Source organism: Apis florea, unplaced genomic scaffold (genome assembly GCF_048593485.1).
Source record: "Apis florea isolate Af1SG1 unplaced genomic scaffold, ASM4859348v1 contig_3772_pilon, whole genome shotgun sequence".
Lineage (NCBI taxonomy): Eukaryota > Metazoa > Arthropoda > Insecta > Hymenoptera > Apidae > Apis > Apis florea.
The window spans coordinates 1,041,936-1,062,412 of NW_028256845.1; the positions used below are offsets into that span (position 1 = coordinate 1,041,936).

Genomic DNA, 20,477 nt, shown 5'->3' on the forward strand with positions numbered 1-20,477 from the left:
GAGAGAGAGAGAGACAACTAACGGAGCAGGTCCCTTTCTCGTTCACTGGAATCGTTATGAGTCGTGTAGGTATAAACTAGCAGTTCGATCAGACGTGATGGCGATATACGGCACGATATTGCGAGAGGATAGCTCGAACAGGAGAGAGTATCGATATGGAATGTGTTCCCTCATACCTCTGCCCACTTGTCTCTCTCTCCCTCCCTCTATACTCCACCTTTCTCCGTCCTCGTCTCGTCGATGCGCCGCGTATCCCTCCCTTCTCTCCCTCCCTCTCTCTCAGCCACTTCGGAAGTTCGAGAGTGCTCGAGAGAAGGTCAACGATCCCTCCGGGGATTTTCAGAGATCTGGCGACTGAAACCACCGGTGGGACTCGTCACGACTCAATTCGCCGGTGTGCCGATGGTATAAAAGAAAAAAAGAAAAAACGAATCGACCGATCTTGGGCTACGTGCCAGGTGAGGTAGCAGGTTGCCGCGCGTGGTTCGATCCGTGGAAATGGTTATCGGGGATCGAGCCGTCCCGAATAGACGAAGACCTGATGCTTATTCGTGCCGGTCGACCGGCGAATTGATTTTTTTTTTTTTTACTTTCAACTCTTTTCGCAAATATACGGGGGAGGGGAGGGGGAGGAGGTCTATTTCTTTCATGCACGGCGGATGAAAAATTGGAGAATAATCCCTCGTGTCGTGGGAGAAATTTTCAATTCGATATTGTGCTCGAACTTGTGCTCGGCGCACTAACGGAGCCGAATATATAAAAGGGGAGATTTATGTAGAGGTATTCAGCGACGGGGATACCAGTTTTTTCGCCCGCCTCCTCGCGCTCTAACTAAACTATCGCGTCGATTCCGGGCTACTTTTTTTTCTTCTTCTTCTTCTTCTTCTTTCGCTCCGTTTCACTACGAAACTAGCAAATTTATTTCCCCTAATAATTCGAGAAAGAACGTCACGGAGTTGTCGCGGAGTTAGAGAAATATTTGCTTTATCGAGCGTGATCGTTAACGCGATCGGTACGTTTAACGGGAAAATAAATTTACAAGATTATCGAATCGAGATTTCGAAATCTCTCTTTTCACGAAAAGGATGAGTGGGAAAAGAAGAGAAGCGCATATTTTCCCCCAGGACGGTGGTTGGCACGATTAAAAGTTGTACAGTAACGGTATTACCACGTTAAATCCCCTTTTCAACGTCGGGACAACGTTGTATCGTGTTTGACAAACTTCTTCATCCGAGGCGCGTAATACGCGCGCTACGCCACGAGCGAGCCAGCCAGCCAGCCAGCCAGCCAACCGTCTTCGTTGAAAGTAAGCCGTGCCGTACGAAAATTGAAGAACGCTCCGTGAGCGTTTCGTGCATAAATCGCGGGCGCCGAGAAAACTTGAACACTTTGTTGTTTTTATTCCGCGATTATATATCCCCGTTTCTTCGGCTGCAGGGAGGGAGAATGCGCTCGCTCGCGCAAAAGTTAAACGTGCCGAAGTTGCGACCACCTTTTCTCTCTCTCTCTCTCTCTCTCTCTCTCTCTCTCTTCAAAAAACTGGTGGCTGCTCTTTTTTTTTCTTTTTTAACCGAGTCTTGCGCCCTCTTTCCGGACGTGCGTTGTGCTCCTAATGTGCGGCCAAGTTTGCGTTGTAGCCCACTCGTGGCGCACTGTTGGAGAAATTTTGGATGGGTTTCTCGCGGCATTTCTCGAGTCGAGTCGAGGGGGGGGGGGGGGGGAATTTCGCCCGTTTAATTTTAAATCCAGGTTTTAACAGGATTTTTTTTCCTTCTTTATAAACGAAGTAATATTCTACTCTTCTCTCCATTTTATTTTTATTCCTCGACGATTCTTGTCTTGTTTGTCGTTAAGATTCTTTCATGATTGAATCACACCAGATTCAACAACTTTAGATTCGATACTTGAACAATCTTGTAGCCAACGATTGATGTTTGACACATTATTGACGGCTCGATGAATTGCAAATTACGCTCCTTCTTTATCTCTCCACCGGCGTTGGAAACCCTACTATCAAACAGAATCGCTCGGCAAATTCTAATTAGAACGTTTCTTCAACCTTCTCTTCGAGCTTGAAAAGAAGAAAAAAAACAACGCAACGTGCACGCGTAACGTTAACACGCAATCTTGAATACCCAAGGACGTTATTGCACCGAGAGACAGACAGAGGGAGAAAGAATCACGGCTCCTGTAATCTCTTCTTCCCCTCCCCGAACAACCGTCAAACTCTCGATCGATCACCGACACCTGACGTGGCCAATAATGTCGTCGATAAATTGCAATTCCCTCCTCCCTTGTTTTCCCTCCGTGTCTGGTGTACGGCCGGCTCGGTGGCCGATCGTCCACTCCCTCCAACAATGGACCTCTCTTCCCTCCTCCCCCCGTTAATCGCGCGGATCTCACGCCACGCGGCGTTACCGAGATATTTTAGCTGGTTTCGGTGGATCGTGAAAAAAAAATGCGTCTGACGGGCAATTAATTTCCGTTGGCCCTGAGAGGAATACACGCCGCGTATTATCCGCGGATTGACGATATCGGCCTCTTTTTTTTCCCCCCTCCCCTCTCTCTCTCTCTCTCTCCCTCTCCTCCCGCCTCTCGTCGGCTCTTTTCGAAATTCGAGGTCAATTTGGAGCGAGCACGGCGCCTTTATCGGCGCCTGTGTTTACACACGAAGCTTGAACCGATCGATCTATCGACATCCCGGCCTTCAATTTTTCCTTCACGATTCGCGGTAATGTTTCCTTCGTAGGCGAATCGTTTCCCGAGAATTAATAACACAGGCGGGTTTGAATCGCAGTGTTTGACGTGCGCGCGGGAGGAGAGGAAATTGGATACGGCTGGGCAGGAAATGGACGAGGTGATTTTAATCTTCTCATCGGGAGATTTTATATTTCAAATTTCGATTGAATCGCGTAAAGAAAATCTTGCGTCGTTATAACGTCACGGTTAACCCGTACTCTTCTCCACTTTTCTCCAGTCTTCCTTTGACCCAACGTTAGAAAACATCATCTCCATTCTCGATCGAAAAAAATCATCGTTTCCTTTCGTACATCTACGAATTGCAATCAGGATTAATTTCAAGGGAGAAATTGCGATATCCTGCTGCAGGGGACGGTCGAATTTTAATAACAAGTACACGTGGCTCCCCGCATTACGCACCCGCCGGTTCAATTAATAGTTCGATTAAATAAACCAATAATTGCCTGGATATGGGATATAACCGGCCGAATATTGAATCTTCCGCTTTGTCATCGGCCCATTGTTCGGCTGGGATCGGTTCTTTGCACCCGCTCTGATAAACGAGAAACGAAACTGGACGGCGTTGTACAGCCGGCTCGCCCGTTAATACAGGGGAATACAATTTTAATGGTAATAATTTCGCGAACGTTGAACCCCGTTTCCCCCATCCCGCGAGATTTTAATCTCCGCGTTAATATGAAAAAAAATGAAAAAGAAAAAGCGGCGCCTCGTTTCGATACACCTATTCGAGCAATTATACGAGCGAGGAGGGCGACACAGTGTTGGGGCTAATTGCGCAATTAGGGAAGGGAGAGGTTGGTTGGTTCTCGAAGCTGTTGTTATTCGGCGAGCAATCATGGACAGACAGAATTTGGCCGTTTCGTGCGGACGAAATACGGAGTTTTGTCGAGACTGTGTGGGCAGATTACGAAACGTAGATGTAGATAAGGGAGGAGGCCGCAAAAGGGGGGGGGGCGGAGTCGAGGCATTTGAGAGACTGCACTTGCAAAGTCACGTTGTTCGTATGGAGCTCGTATGCACGAAGGACGACGATGGAAATAGCGCCGCCTTTTATGGAAGTTACGCTGCACGACGAGTGATGTAACCGCAATAGGTTATATAGTTGCGATGTTTAGAGAGCTGTGAATAGGCAAATGCTAATCTCGAGGAAGAACTCGAATTCGAGGAAAAAAAAAAAAAAAAAAAGAAGGAAGGAATTTTTATTCGACGTTAAATACACAATCGTTTGCATGTATCGTAATTATATATCGGGATAGGCTGCGATTCCTTGATTCAACGGCAGAAGATAACGCGAGTTTAATCCTTCGATGAGGATCATTAAATACAAATTGCCACGATTCTCCGCTTAACGCAGTGGTATTCGAGAACACGCTCTCTCGAGTTGAAACGAATTTCAAGGAATGAAAAAAGGAGAAAGCGGCAATTATTGCTCGATCCCGGAAAAGAGATAGATCTTTGGGTGAAGGAAAAACGAGTCTCTCTGGTTGCAAACCTGCACCAACAAAGCTTCGGCCTTGTCCTAACCTCGCATAACCGTCGAAACACACGTACACGGAGGAAATGTTCGGCGTATAATACAGGAGGCCAGAGCTAAGAGTCATTTATGTTGTGGGAGGATGTGGCGGTAAGGGACAAAGTGCGAGAGAGAGAGAGAGAGAGAGTAGATAGAGCGGAACGACAAAGGTGGGGCAACGCTTGAATCCCCAGTCACGTGTTCGCCCACACTCATTCATTTGTCGGCGACAGTGGTGCTCAACCGCGATGGGAAAGCCGGCCACCCATCGCGCATGTGGGTCAATCGTATCTCGCTTCATTTGCGTACATTGGCGGGCCGCGCATCCACTCGATTGTGTAACCGAGTTTTAAAGAGAATTTGTATTTTTTTTTTTGTTGTTAGGTAGGATAACGGGAATTTTTTTTTCTTTTTTCCTCCTCTTTCTGTTTCTGCCCTCGTCGAAGCGAGAACGCGCTTTTTTAAAAGATGATTAAGAGAGGTGATCAAAGAGGTTGAGAGTTCTGACGATTCGAAAGGGATTTTTGTTTGAGATTTTTTTTTTCTTTTTTTTTGCGACAAGAAACGAAAATGCGTTTATTCTTTGACTCATCGATAGGAAAATGGATTTGAATTTGTGGAATCAATTACGCGTTGCTCGATCGTTCCATAATCCTTTAAATGTTAATTAGAAAATTTCTTTCTTATTAACTTATTAAGTCTAATTACGATTGATATCATCGAATCTCCAATTGAGACGATATTTAAATGCTCAAAAAAAAGAAAAAAAAAAAACTTCAAATTTTCGTCCATCGAAGAATTCTTCCGCCTCGTCAATTATTTTCAGAAAATAAAAAACCACGAATTGCTTTCTCTTGCTAAAAAGAAAAAAGCGCATTTCCTCGATCGACGTGTCGCGCTATCACGAACCGCATTTTCACGCGCTCTGCCTTCGATAGAGCGTTTTTCCTCTTCGTGTTTGCGCTCTATGTGCACCACGGATGTAATTACCGCACCAACACGAAACGCCGGGTAATATCGGTTGGCGAATTCGTGAAATTTCGCGTCCGTTGAACTGAGCAAGGTTTCCCCACGAATCGGATCGCGTATCGACCGGAAGGAAAATCGTTTCGCGCCATATTTCTCCACCCATAGCTCTCGACAAGATCGACGAATACGAAAGTCGATTTCTGAATTATTCTTACTGTATTTACATCGACGGAAGAATCGTTTCGACAGATCGATGAATAATGTTAATTTAGGATAATTTTCGACGAGATGGAGTTGAAGCAATGGTATGCTCAATGTAAGATTGCGATACTCGTGATTGGTTGAACGATGAATCCCTGAACGTAGAGCACAGCGTTACATTTCTAACCACAACGGTTTAGATATATAATATTACATTCACATAGGAATAATTGGAACGAATTAAAAGCTCCAATACGAACATTCTATGATGCATTAACCCATTTCCCCAAAAGTTAGTCGAAAGTGATTCGTTGGTGAACAGAAATGTAACGTCTCTCCCTTCCGACTTATTCGACAACTTATTCAGGCGTGTATCGGCTCGTTCAGGTACGAGAGATTTATCGTTAAATCACAGCCACATAAATTAACATGTTAAATCGCGCACGTGCGACGGTAAATCAAAACTTCGGTTTCGGTGGCTGTTGTTGCGAGGGACAAATTTTCCCCGGCTATATTTACGAGCATATTTCCGAATTAACGCTTTTACGCGGATTGGGTCCCGTTTAACCGGCCGGAGCCTGTAATTAATCGCCGTTCCGCGATTTCGAGCGAGCAAGCCTGTTAAATATCATTCCGCCTTTCCTTTTCTGTTACAGGTGAGCTCCACGATCTCTTCTGCTCTCCTCGCTCTTCTTTTTTTTTTTTTTTTTTTTTTTGGTAAACGTACACGCGTAGAGACAGACGCACACACACACACACATATATATATATACATATCGAGCAGAAGAAGCGATGTTGCGGATGCTGGTTGGTGAGTCTCTTGCCTTTTTTGGCCTCGTTAAAGTCGCGCGTGTGTAACGTTGCGGTTCGAGTCAGAGGGCACGGGCGGCGCAGAAAAAGGAGAGAATCGATTTGGAGGGAGAAGAGAAGTCGTAGGTGGTAGTAGACGAGGAGAAGAAGGAACTCGCGATTACCACGGTTATATACATATATATACCGAGGATGTTAGGAGAAGGTCTTGGAAGAAGGTGATCCGAAAGGAACTAAATGGAAATCCTGATTTCATTTCAAGGAGCGCGGTCTGCTTGGGGGAGGCCCGCCTCAAACAAACGGGAAATGGGGGATGCTGGAGGGAGGTGGTCGAAACGCAATTTAGACGGGCACAAATATAGATGTCAAGATGTTTACCGTTGGCTGGAACGCGGCCAAATCTTCCTCCCCGGTTGCTGGATTTCCGTATGCGACTCTTACGCTCCATCGTATCGGTTGCGCGCACCACTTTTAGGTGTCGTTAACCGGAGGACCGTTTACGAATAAAAGACCCGCAATTGTCCCCTCCTTGACGATTGTTTCCTCAATTTAGGAAGAGTGGCGAGTAGATTCGTTTGTCGAAGGGGATACGTCTGCCTTCGTTCGTCTGAATTCATTCTTGATATATTAGTCTTATTACCCATTTTATTACCTCCACTTTCGTCTTCCTTTTTTTCTTTTTTCTCTTCTTTTCCCTCCCCCGAATTTGCCCGCATTCGACCAATCCAATCGATCGGAACGATTATTACCGGATAGACAAGCCACTCGAATCTCTTCGAATCTACGCGTCCCATCCGATCGTATCTGTAACGATACCTTTTCGATTTTAACTCTCTCTCTCTCTCTCTCTCTCTCTCTCTCTCTCTCTCTCTCTCTCTCTCTCTCTCTCTCTCGATACCGTAAATTTAACGGCGCAGTTATCGTTCTCGAATGATTCTCGACCACTCGATTCTCAACTGGCCCTTTCGTTCGTTCGAGGATCTCTGGAGGATCTCCTTTTTTAGTCGAGTCTCTCTTTTTTTCTTTGCCCGACTTCGGTCCCCCTTTCTTCTCCCTACGAGAATTCTCTCGTCTGTTCCAACTATATATATATATATACATAGTTGGAACCGCGAATCACCGTTGCCTTTATCTCGTGTTTTCCGCGCACCGATTTTTGCCCCATTTAACTTTGATTATAAGTCGTGCCGCGTTACGCGAGTTTCAGCCAGCACCGGCTTACTGGTGGGACGAAATCTCGCCTCGAGATCTGCTGGGAACTCCCCGAGCTCTCCATTCCTCGAGTGTATCTAGTGGAGTGGCTAAGCTGTTTGGCTATCTTTGTCGAATGCGCGGCTTAGTCGAATTCCGGGGATTGGATTTTCGGATTTGCGCGAGAAAGAGGGAGGAGGGAGAGAGAGTTCCTCCTCTCGTTTTCGTTTCAACGATGATTTCTTATTGCGCCGAGGATGGTTCGTCCGTTCGGATGAACGAGATAAGCGGCTGCCGCCCTCCTTTCTTTTCACTATTCAGCTGTTTTTTTCTTCTCGGGCTAGGAATCTACTCGTGACACGGTTCGATACTCGTGATTTCTGTCTCGAGGCCTTTAATAGATCGTTTTCTTTCTTTACACGAATGCAAAGATGGAAATAACGCGTAGATCAAATTCTGTTGACTAACCGGTTGAACGTTAAACGTTGATTTGTGGAAAATTATTATGTACCTACGCATGGTTAAATCTTGAACCGCGATATGACGGAAATAGAGTCGTAAAATTGGTCACGCTTTACAGTTTACACACTTCGAGTCTCGAAATAGCAATATATGGTATATACGATAGGAAAAGAAGGTTAAGATGCGATTTCTTTTCTTATTTTTTCTCTCTCTCTCTCTCTCTCTCTCTCTCTCTCACTCGAAATAACCGCTTCCCTCTTTCGCAATTTATATCGAAGAAACGGGTTTTAGAAAAATCTTCGCAACCACTTCGATATTTCGCGGAGAGCGCGTAGGCTGCATGCATCTCCTCCATCCATTCCCCTCCAGGTTGGCATTAAACACGTCTTCCCCCGTTATCTCGAACACGGCACGTTCATCAACGGTGGCCGAGTTTGTCAGATTGTTGACCCTCGATAAGGGGGAGGGGAGGGGGCAGGGCGCCCTGTCGAGGTTGCACCCGACATATAAATATCGCCGAGCCCCGTCTCCTCGTCGGCGTTTCCGCGTGAAGTAAATTTTCCCGAGTGGCGGCGATGCGTAAGCACCTCTCCTCCGTTATCTGATCGCTCGTAACAATCTCAATCCGCCGATGCAATCGAATCTCTCTCCGAAAAGGACCTGCACCTTTCGAATAGATTTCGCGAAACACGGGTTGGGTGAAAGGAAAGAGTGTGGGGGGGAGGGGGAAAAATAAGGAAAAGTTCGGGCTGGAATCGAACGGCGAGGCTTTGACCGAATTCTTCTTGGCGAGCCTTAAAACTCCGAAAGTTGGGGATGAATTTAGAAAAATTGGGGCGAAGCTCTCGAAATTGAAAAAGGGGGGAATAAATTTTGAGCTTTGGGTGGAGACGAAAAATTCCGAGCTGGTGGAAATGTTCGCTGGTTCTTTTGAAGCGCGTAGTGAAGCAAAAAAAAAAAAAAAAAGGAAAAGAAGAAAAAAGAAGGAAAGATTTTTGGTGGAAAATTATTTATGACGGAGATTCGCGGATTTTTTTTTATGCGATATTTCAAAGCCCTCGGTTTCGATTTTCTCGTAGAATTACAGACGAGACGTTTTGAAATTGCTTTCCGTTTGAATCACACGCGCGATTTACGTTCGTATTTTCTTATTAAATGACACGGTGGAAAGCGTTTAAACGAATAGAATAAAGGATTTCCTTGTGTTGTTCATTTTTTTATTTTTTTTCTTTTTAATTGCATAAATATATTTCTCGCGTTCTTTTCTCGTATCATGTTTCACGATATGCTTCGAACTGGCTGGAGTTGTAAAGAAACTGGTTACGATTTTACGCGTATGAAAATTCTACAAAATTACAGAACACATTTAGAAAATATGATTCGTAGAGTCGTTTCATTAAAATTCTTATTTCTTCCATCGCTCAAACCGAAGCGTTGGAATTTTTTTTTCTTCAAACGCACATCTGCAGTATTTAATCGAAACGCAAACGCAATACTCCTCGTTCCGAATTCGCTTTTTACTTATCCAGTTATTGTTGGTTCTTTCGCTTCGTAATATTTTATTGGGATTAGCCAAGTGGGAGTTTCGTTCTGGTCGAAACTCTCCACCGTGGAAACAGGGTAAGTGGGATCTCGAGGTTGAGTTCCCGTCGAATTATCTCGCTTCGAGATCAACCAGATAAACCAGATACCCACTCTAACACGTATCTTATATCCCGCTTTTAACATAATGAAGACTAACTTCTTCCAAAATGAGTTTCTTATTACCCTTTCTAATAGCACCCTTTCGCGCAACAGGAAATTAACGATTGATCGGAAAAAAAAAAAAAAAGAAAAGAAAAAGAAAAAATAGCCCACTCGTTGTTTCGTGTTATCCAAGAAACAAAGACGAAACCTATCATCGTTCGCGTATTTTTTTTTTCTCTTCTTCCTCTTTTTTTTCTAACCCCACAATCACTTCTATATCCTCTCTTCAATATCCCGTTTCATCGACTTCCAATATTTTATCCTCCCTCGTGGTAAAAAGAACAAAGGAGAAAGAAAGAAGGGAGAAAGAGACGAGAGAGAAGATCTCTAACTAGACAGTTTTCAAAGTTGGCTCGCCGCAGAGATGAGAAGTCGAACGAAGCGACAAATAGCAAAGCACGCTGTTGTTTACAAGTCTTGACGAAGACAACCTCGCTGGAAGACTAATGAGATTCAGCTTCCTTTCTGCATTAAGCCACCTACTGCGCCTGGCAAACACGCCACCACCGCGTGCCAGTGATCCTCATTCCAATACCCCGTTCTCGAACTGCGTTACGGAAGTAATTTCTAACTCACACACACACACACACACATACGGTGCGTCGATGCATCTCGAATCAACATCTCCTCGCCATTTCAAAACAGTACAGCTCCTTTAATATATACCGTGGTGGAATCAACAGGGGACGACAGGGGGGAACGATAAGAGAAGAGAAGAAGAAGGTGACACCGGCCGTGGAGCGCGGGACGATCTTAAACGCCTCTTATGCAAACGGCGATAAACACGGTGCGACGAGAGCCAACAAGACAGCTCCGAGTTTTTCCTCTCCGAGCAAAGCCGCAAATTATTCTCGAATTATCTATGGAAATACCCTTCTTCGCAGTCGAAATTGCGTTACGTTTGGAGCGTCGTTTGGAAGAGTTGGAGGATGTTTGAGAAAAGGAGAACAAAAAGATAGAGGTTTTATTCAAGTCTGTGGGGCTAGAAATCGATTGGGAATTATTATTCACGATAATTGTTTTCAAAACTTTTAGAAAAGAAAGTTTCAGAATTATCCCGATGGGTAATCTGGAATTCAACGCGTTTCGAGGGATTTCGAAGTCTGGATCGGTTAAGGTTAATCCTGTTGGGGTCGTAGGGCGCTCGATAGAGATAATTGCCTGGTTACATGGGGCGGTGCAGCGCCGAGACGCGATAACGTGGCGTCGTCGATCAAAGGCGGATCCCGTTCCAGCAAGACGATCTCTGGCGTATTTAGCGACGATTGAATGGCGCGTAACGTTGTTTCTCATCTCTCCGCGTGCAATCTCTCTAAGACTCTCGAAAAGGCTTGTCCTCGAAAGAAATCCCTTGCCATGTCTAATTTGATTTGTTCGCGGTCGATCGATGAAGTATTCTGATATTTCTCTCGTATATTCACCGCGATCTCTTAAAGATTCCAAAGATATTATTTTATTTCAAATGTACATTGCCTGGCTGTGTCGATATTTTTAGTGAACACGATCCTCTGAAATGACGACACTGCCGACAATCTCGTTCCTTTCAACTTTTATATTTATCCGAACAATCATTCCCCATTCTGCGAAACAATCGTATCAAACGATCCTTCGAAAGCGTTTGCGCGAGCCCGCGCCTCTATTTATATACACAACGCAACGAAAATAAAACAGGATCATCATGGATCGAAGTATCCACCCATATTTCCTGGATCGTCCATTCTTCCGTTCCACTCTTCTGTTCCCACTCACTGTATCATCGAATCACGAGACAACAGGGGCGGGCAAAAAAAAAGAAAAAATATCCGGATTTTTAGGCACAGTCGGCTTTTTCGAGCGGCTATTTCCACGGTTCATTCCAACCTCGTTCGAGCCGGCTTCATCGAGAGGAAAAATTCAATTTTTCGTCCCACGCTTATTTATCCTCGCGCCGGGGTTACCGTACGGATGATATTTATACGGATGAACTTGTCGTTGCACGGGTTTATCTTTACCGGTTATTTCCGCCTCGATTCGCCGCAAATACGTGAATAGATTCGATCGCGTTTCGATCGAATTTATTTTCTTGCACGTACACGCGTCTCCACGCAGGAGAACGTGGATGGACATCGAGCTGTTATCAATATGTGTGTACATGTATACATGGATCGTTATTGCAGACATTTTTCAAAATTCATACCGAAATTCATACACGTTGATCGAATCGATATTCTGATAAATAATGAAAACGTTCGAGCGAGAAAATTACCGATCGATTAAAACAAATCAAGTTTAAACAAATCACGTTTACGTCATCTCGATTAGCTTCAAGATAATTTGCATACGTTAAATCTCATCTCGTATCGACGAGACACAGATCGAAAGACAAAGATCACGAACGAATTACACGCGTCCGTTCGACGGAATCGTTCGATAGATTAACTCGACGGGTTGTTATGCAAGCTAGACGGGTAGCCTAACCCATATACGTGACACGCCGGCGAATGGGGAACGGAAATGGAGGATGGAGGGGGTAGAGCACGAGAATTTTATATCTTCCTTTAGGAATCGTTTTCAATCTGCCGCAATAAAAGTTACGGCTGCTCACCGTCTCCTCTCGAATCCCTCCTCCCTCCCCCGTCCATAGCGCGGATGAGAGATCCACGGGGCTTGAATTTCATTAAAACGCCGATCGTACGAAAACTTTCCCGTGGAAACGTCGATAAATCGTAACCCGTCGATCGTTAAGCCGACGTTTCTGCCTCCCCCCACCCGGCCCCTCGTCTCGCCTTCTTTAGTGCGATCGTTAGGCGACGTTAACCGCCGCGATCCGATCCGATGGAAGTTCGTTTAAGGCCGAGGAGAGATGGTATCGGACAGCGCGTCATCGCGGGCTCCCCTTTTGTGCACCAGCCTTTCTTCACCTCGCGCTCTCCTCACGGCAGGGAATCGACTGTTACGGTCGTTAGCCCCTGGTGAATTTTCTTCCCATCGTATAATGTATATATATATCCTCTTTGGAGAGGAGGAGAGAGAGAGAGAGAGAGAGGACTTTATGAAATTTTATCGTATCAATCAAATTTTTATCGATAGAAATTGCGGTGGATCCGACGACGAGTGGAATAATGGGGAGGGGAGGAAGGAATCGTACCCAAAGATTTCTTGGTCCTTGTCCAGGAAACTGTATGATGTATAACGCGTTCTTCCCCAACTTTTGGGAAAGATTGTACGGTGGAAAAAAATAGACTCGAGTAGACCACCCTTTTTTCTCTTCCTTCTTCTCGCGGTAAAAGTATAAATACACGAAACGTGGGAAGGAATCTTTCGAAGAACGCGCCCGTTTCAACGCGCAAAAAAACCTTTATCGTTTACATCGTTTATCGTCTTCTCGAATAGATAGCTTCGTATTCGTTTCTTCTTAATCAGAAATATTCAGTATATTGGGTCAGCACGATAACGATTGTCCTCGACTACTTTCGAAAAAAAGAAAGCTTTTCGATTCATCCAGTCACGGATGCTTCCTTGTTTAATTGAAATTCTAACGCATGCACGATCTGCACCTCGAAACTTTCGATACAAGGAAACACTGGGAGTTAAGTTTGTTGGAACAAGGAGGATCACCGGCTTCGCACACGTGGCGGAGTCGTTGACTTGTCCACTTTTACTTTAAACGACCTTCCACCAGATCCGCCAAACTCAGGTGATCTACAATCGCGATGAAGAACTTGGAACAAAGTTACAAGCGCCCCCGGGCAGGATTTCTCGAGTTCGTGGGTTATTATGGTGAGAAAGAGAGAGAGAGATTGCGATAGTTGTAAAAGTCGATCAGGATGGGGAAGGGAAGTTAATGTTTCGGTTTAAATCCGTTTCTCCTCGCGTATCTTTCGGGCGGAGGGGACTAATTTTGTAGTTGGCGGGCTTAAGCGATTATTGCCAAGACGGAGTTAGAGCACGCTTTATGTTGCATAAAGTATCACGGTTAAGTATTTATCGCGAATGAATAATTCAAGCGAACGATTGAAAATTAGGATTTCGCTTAATATTAATTGAATTGCAAATGTTATTATATTCGCGGGCGAAAAGAAACGGAACGTAAACAGGGATTTATTTTAATCCTCTCGGATATTTCGTGTAGCCTCGCGTGTTATCCATTTTTCCACATTTAAATGCAAATCATTTTCCCATTTTAATGACACGAAAGACGGTAAATAATACATTTCTAACTCGAGTTTTCCTTTCTTCTTTCCAGACTTCCAGAACATATTTATTAAAAATCTGTCATTCTAATTTGCATAAATATCCACACTTTATTGGGTTTAATTCAATCGGATTCGATTAACAATTGATTCTTAAACAATTTGGATAGCACGTTACATCTTGCGACAATAAAAAAAAAAGAAAAACGAATAAAGAAAATTAAGCGTCGCGCAGAAAAAGAGTTTCTATAAATAAACCTGATTCGCGCTTATTCTTTTTCTCCTCGAAGACACGTGTTGGATAAATGGTCAAAGCACGTGTCCGGGAGATATTTCTTTGTCGGGCCACAGGCAATCAACTAATCCGTCGATCTTCATGAACGCGTTAATTACCGAGGCTGGCGTGCCTCTACCCTTCCACGATGTTCTCGTTTCCCCGACGCGACGAGAGTCGATTTGTTCCCTTCGAGTTATCAGTCGGACGCGACGGGGATTCGCTCGTCACCGTTTTAAATATACACGCGATCCTATTGGAATCCTGTTTAATTAAGACCCGATTACCCGCCTCGTTCTTTTTCCACCTCCATTCGACGCAATATCCATATCTTCGAATTTCTTTAGTAATTTCGTACGAAATATTTTGTCGCTATAACAACAAATTATAAAAATTTATTCATTTATTATTATTCATTTATCAACTCGAAGAAATAATATAAATTTTTAAACGAAACAATTTACATTCCAAGTATGTATATAATACCAAATGTTACGAATCTTCGTCAGAGCGAGGCGATCTCTCTGATCGCGCGACAAAGACGCATTTAAATTGGCCGCAACGTAACGTTTACGAAACGACAAACTTGAAACGAGGTGCGTCATGACGAGCAGAGTAATCCGTTCCAACGATATCGATCCAAAACCTCGTCTTTTCCAGGAAGGGTGCCGGTTCTCGAGCACGTTCGTGGCCGATTCTCTTCCGGGAGAAACAGTCACCACGTATTACACGCGTATTCTATTCCGTTGTTCCCCCCTTCTCTCGCGGGACGACTTTTCGGGCGGCGAAAAAATGAGAGAAACACGGCGTTGCGGTCGGTCGGATACACGCGGGTTTTAGTCGGGAGGAGAGTGTGCACAGCCGGTCGGCTCGGGGTGAGTACACACGAAGGGCGCGGCGGATTATGGGGATTTGCGGTCGGCAGGTCGCGAAATTATACCGTGAAGCGGGGAACAAAAGGGCGAACGGTTCGTACGTCCGTCGAGAAATTTTATGGCGCCGCGTGTGCAACGGGTTGGGGACGCGCGCGTGCGGTTTAACATCAATTAAACCGTCTAAAAGCTACTACCTCTCTCGCCTGGCAACCGGCGGATTAATTCTCTTATTTAACGTGTGCTCTCTCTCTCTCTCTCTCTTTTCCTTTCCTTTTTTCTCGCCCCCTCTTCCTTCGCTTCTTTTCCTTTTCCCCTCCTCTTCTTTCGCGGAATAATATTTTTCGCCGCTCGGCCCACTTTCCATCCTCTTCCGTCCTCTTTTCGTCCCTTTTTCTTCTCTTTTCTTTTCTTTTCGCTGCCTATTTCGTTACGAGAGAGTCACGCACGTACACGGGTTGGCTAACGTAACGAGCGAGTATTCGCTCGAGGTGATTTTAACCGGTGGAGAGAAAAGGAGGAGAGAACGATTGGAGCGAGATTATTTTCTCTCGCGGGAGTAATTCTTAAGCTTAGACTCGCGATGTCTCGCGTCAGTCGTAAACCGATGGCCAAACGACGCGATAAAAATTCATCACGCGTTGAGGAGGGGATGGGAAGAGGGGAGGAGGAGGACGGAGAGAAACGGTATCCACTTTAGTTAGGGGGCCTTGTGATCCTTTATCGAGATCATTTATGACGTTTAAAAACTCGTTAAAAAGTTGGCCGTTGCGAACGGGTATAGATCCTGCAAGTTCCTTGTACTATATCCTCCTACCTTGATCCACGTTACTTTCCCCACGCTCTTTCCCTCTCTCCTTTTTTTTATTTCTTTCTGCTGCTCCCCTCCTCCCTCCCCGTGTCTCTGTTCCGTTCTATTCGCTTGGCATCGGGATTATAAAAGTTTGATAAGGCGATAAATAATTATCCACGGGAGCCGTGGCTAACTTTTAAGTTACTCCACAGTTTTCAACCATTCCTCTTTATCTCCCTTTCCGAACCATTTCTCCTTATTGCACGCTCACTTTTGATATTGTTACCGTCTACCGTCTGCTCCCTTTTTTGTTTTTTTTTATCCTTTTCTCTTCTTTAATCCGTTTCCTTTTTTTTTTTCTTTCTCTCCTCAGATCCGTTTCTCTTCGACTCGTATTCTTATTCTTGTTTATCCTGACTGATCAGCGCTTTTTATCCTTCCTCTTTCCTTTCCTTTTTCTTTTTCCCCCTTTTATCGATCATAACGTCACCGTAGAACGAATATAAGCAGACAAAAGTAAGCGGGAAGATAGGGCACACTTTATTAGTCGCGATTACCAGGCAAAGTTTTCGCTCAGTTCTCCTCTTTGAATCTTTTGCTTGATCTTCTCCTACGCAAACCTCTTCCGTTCCCGGTATTCTTCTTTCTCGACTCGCCTTGCCAAACTTGTTCCCTGGCGGCACTTCGTTTTACAGCAGCATCGCTCATTCCTTACCTTTTCGCTTCTTCCCGGAAACCTCGTTCGTGTTCACCTTCTTCTCCCTTCCCCCTTTCATCTTACCGCCCTCCCTCCCCCTCCTCTCAGGCTGCTTGCATTTCTTCTTAAATTCACTTCCCACTCGCTCATCCAAAACTTCTCTTCCCTCCTCTTCTAAACACTCTCTCTCTCTCTCTCTATCCCTTCATCCATACTTTTACTCTTCCTTCCTCCACGAGATCCTCCTCGAGACCCGCGTTCCCTTCTCACGCTCGCCGCCAAGGCTCCGTTTACCGACAAACTTTCTTCCTCCTCCTCCCCCACGCTCTGAATAAGGATCGTACGAGTGCAACGAGTTCCTCCTTATATACGTCGGCGATACTCGCTGTCGTACACACACACACACACACACCACGCCATCCAGACCACGCTTTACGACCATCGACGCTATCGAGCCTCGTCACTCGGAGAACTTGAAGCTCCTCGCGTGGATTTTCGCGTGGATCCGAGTGGGGGAGGGAGGAGGATATAATTTTCCACCAACGGTTCGCACACCCGCGATTTAGCGAAGGAACTTATTATCACTTATTGCAAGTGATTCTCAGGGATGACCGTGATAACGAGGGGATTCCAGAAAGGGGGGGGGGATGATTTCCTGCGCGAATTCAAGCGAATTTCGAACTTAAGTTAAGTTCGATTTGGAAAGGAAAGGATTATTATTATTATTATTATTATTATTATCATCATAGCTCCGCTATAACAATTTGAACGGGGGATTTCGACCGAAATTTTTTACACTCCTTTGTCGTGCCCAACAATTGTTCAATTGTTCGTAACTCGATCGACACTCCCTTTCTCTCGAATCATCCCCCTCGAAGAAGAAGGCGAGGCGAGGAGGGTTAAATAGTTGGTAATGGCCGCCATTGTGGCTTGATGAGACGGACGTGCGCGCGTGTAGCAACGAGCGTGTGTTGAGACGGCGGTGTGGAAACGCCGCTATCGGTCGGCGCAGGACGCTAGGTAACCCTGCGGATTATGCACAGTTTATCCCTCTCCTCCGACTGCACCCTTAGACAGGGAGGGAAGCGAAGTCGCGATCCGCGACACCGAGCGTGCGCCTCCCTCCCCCTCCGAGATATATCCGGAAGAGGCGGCTTCCAGACGGGCGGCAAGAGTTAGCCAGGATTCGTGATCGGGCGCGGGACAATTTATATGCTAATTTATATGCGGTTAATAACGATGTCCGACGGTGGTTGTACCGACACGCCCTACGGGCGGTGCCCGATTAAATCGATCCGAACGTCGCCCACCCCGTTGATCACCGCCCGTTCGGTTCAAGAGTTTCACCACCTCTCCTTCCTTCCACCCCTCCCTTCCAAACTCGATGGTTTTTTCGGACGGTCCTTGGACTCGGTGGGAGGGGGACGGATCCATGGACGGATCGAATCAGGGGGATTAGAGGGAGGAGTGGTGGGGCGGGAGGTATTCGGTGGTTTTCGACCGGCTCGTGATGCCCCAGACGTGACGTTTCGACCGCAAGATGGAATCGCGGGGATCCGTGGTGGACAGGTTATTATTCCGTTGTTTGTCGCGTTCGTTGCGCAGTTTGCGAGGATAACGAATGGAACCTCCCCCTCCTTCTTCCCCGTGCGCGCGCGCGTGTGTGTGTGTGTGTGTTACGCGAGAGGGTGTTGATTGAAAGTAAGCGAACGCGGGGCAGATGTTGACGTTCGAGGATGAGCGGTTGGGATCGATGATATTAATTTTGGCTTATAATATAATCCGCTCGTAGTTGGATCACGGTTGTAACCACGGATTTTTTAGATTCGAATTTTGAGAGTGGTACAAGAACAAATTGGTAACAAATTGGTGGATTCGAGTAGGATTTCTTGGATTTGAAAATTACGAGGCGATTTGTTTTCATTGTGATTTATTGTAATATCAATGATCGAAGTGAACGTAAATAGACGTCAGTAAAAAAAAAAGAGAAAATGATCGCAAGGTTGAATTTTTTTTTTTTTTTCGTATACGGAGATGAAATCTATATTCGATGTTGCAATCCGGTTATTACACGCGACACAGTTGCAAATTTTAATTACGAAAAAAAAAAAAAAAAAAAAAAGAAAAGAAAGAAAAAAGGGAAAAGAAAAAATATCCTTGCAGAATTCTTTCGTAACGTGAATCAGGTTTTAAAACTGTTAGATTGCTGCGCAATAAACATTCCGACCAGATCTTGTTTCAATTACTTCGAGTCATAAAACACGTGTACCACTTTGTTCCGGAGGCTGTGGTAAACATTTATTATCTTTTTCGCTGTATAATAACTTAAAACAGCCACGTAATACTTCGTAGATTCGCAGTTTTTCAGAATCATTCTCCGTGAATACAAGTTTAGTTATTATATTTAATATTTTTAATACTGAAATTTTAAACAAGCTTTTGAAATGAATAAATTTATAACTTTTTTCGATAATTTTCTCGACATAATGAAATTCAATTCAATTGTATATATATATATATATCACATTTCTTTCTTTGGTATATAATAAAGGTATTTCTTTCGATTGTCAAAAAATATATTCAATAGAGCCACGATAAAAATGATAGAATCGCAAGGACGAACGTGATGCGTAACAGGTTGCAGGTTGAACGCAAAGTAATTAAAGGCGTCTTAATTAACGAATGTGTACACGGAAAGGTAAGCAGATCCGGGTGTCGACGATCGCCTCGTTAAAAAACAGATCCCCAACGTTTGAACCTGATATTAAACATTATCGAATCGTGTTCATTTCGATCGAACGAAAATTCTCGATAATATATATACGTGCATCGTGGAATTTACATTTCATCACGAAGAAAAAGAATCGTCGAATTTCTGTCGAGAATTTTCCGAATGAGCTTGGACCATTCGGATGGAAAACGAGTTATTTCGAATTCGAGCTAGTAGCAATCGCAGAGACAAACAAGTCGATTCTCCCCGTATATATCTGGAAACTCGAGGAAACTGCGTTTCGACTTCGATGGAGATGCTTTTACTCGCAGGAACCGCAACTTTTTACGAGATTTCACGTGAAAGAATAAAAATCGAAACACGAGTTTCAAGTGGAGTGAACGTTGAAATACGAAGTCACGAAATCATCATCAATTTCACTCTTCACGATTAATATCTCGATGTATTCGAGGACGATAAATTTTTTTACACCTTTGGATGACGCGCCACGTGTCGTGACCGATAAAACCCATCCACGTTTCCATAAAAATTAATCGATCCAAATATATTTGGAACGTAACTACGCCACCACGGTCTCGTGATAAACGAACCGTATCGTCTCCCCTTAACCAATTTATTCATTCAACTATTACAACGATCCGGTATCATCGGGTTTTACAACAACTCTATCATTACATCGTTAAAATCCACGTGCGTCATTACTTCTCATTAACCGTACTTACGTAAAAACGTATATATATATATATATATATCACAATCTTCAACCCTCTCCGAATACTCTTCTAAACCACACGCGTTTCTCTCTCGTACAACACAATGCTCTTTTAAATCCCAATTACACCTACACAAATGGAACCTTCGCTGCGTGTTTCCACACACACATCCCTGTCCATCCAAAGTATCGTAACATTAGCCTACGAGGATTGCTCGCAAATTGCGGTGCGGCGAGCCCATCGAACTTCTCCTCCCCCTCGACCTTTCGCTAATTGACGTACCCAGCATCTTGGACCACCCTGCACAGCTTTCCACGGGGTTGCACGTCATCCGTGTACACTCTCGTTTCCCCTCCTCTTCACAGGCGAAGGAGTCCAGTTCTCGACGTCCTGTCGCTTTTTCACCCAGCTCGCTCGCGTTAATTTCCGCCCGCGCTTATTGCTGGAATACTCGAAAGAGCGAATCGGCCCCCTGCCGTAGTCGTAAAACATCGTGAAACGCCGATAAATCGGCGGACGCGCGAGGCGGACCGGACCTTTCCCTTCGCTTCCCTCCCCTCACTGTCCACGCCC

At 44.8% G+C, this 20,477-nt stretch overlaps 1 protein-coding gene across 7 annotated transcripts in view; it reads left to right on the forward strand.

The window, feature by feature from the left end:
* The window catches only part of Rbp6 (RNA-binding protein 6), a 748,813-nt gene that overhangs the window by 59,203 nt on the left and 669,133 nt on the right, over nt 1-20,477 (forward strand). The window contains exon 1 of one of the 7 annotated variants that reach the window (XM_086915307.1): nt 2,719-2,857. The exons of the other annotated variants lie outside the window; for them this stretch is intronic. The gene's annotated coding sequence lies outside the window, so the exon portion shown is untranslated. Of the gene's footprint in view, nt 1-2,718; nt 2,858-20,477 lie in introns of those variants that run through there. 7 annotated transcript variants of the gene reach the window in all.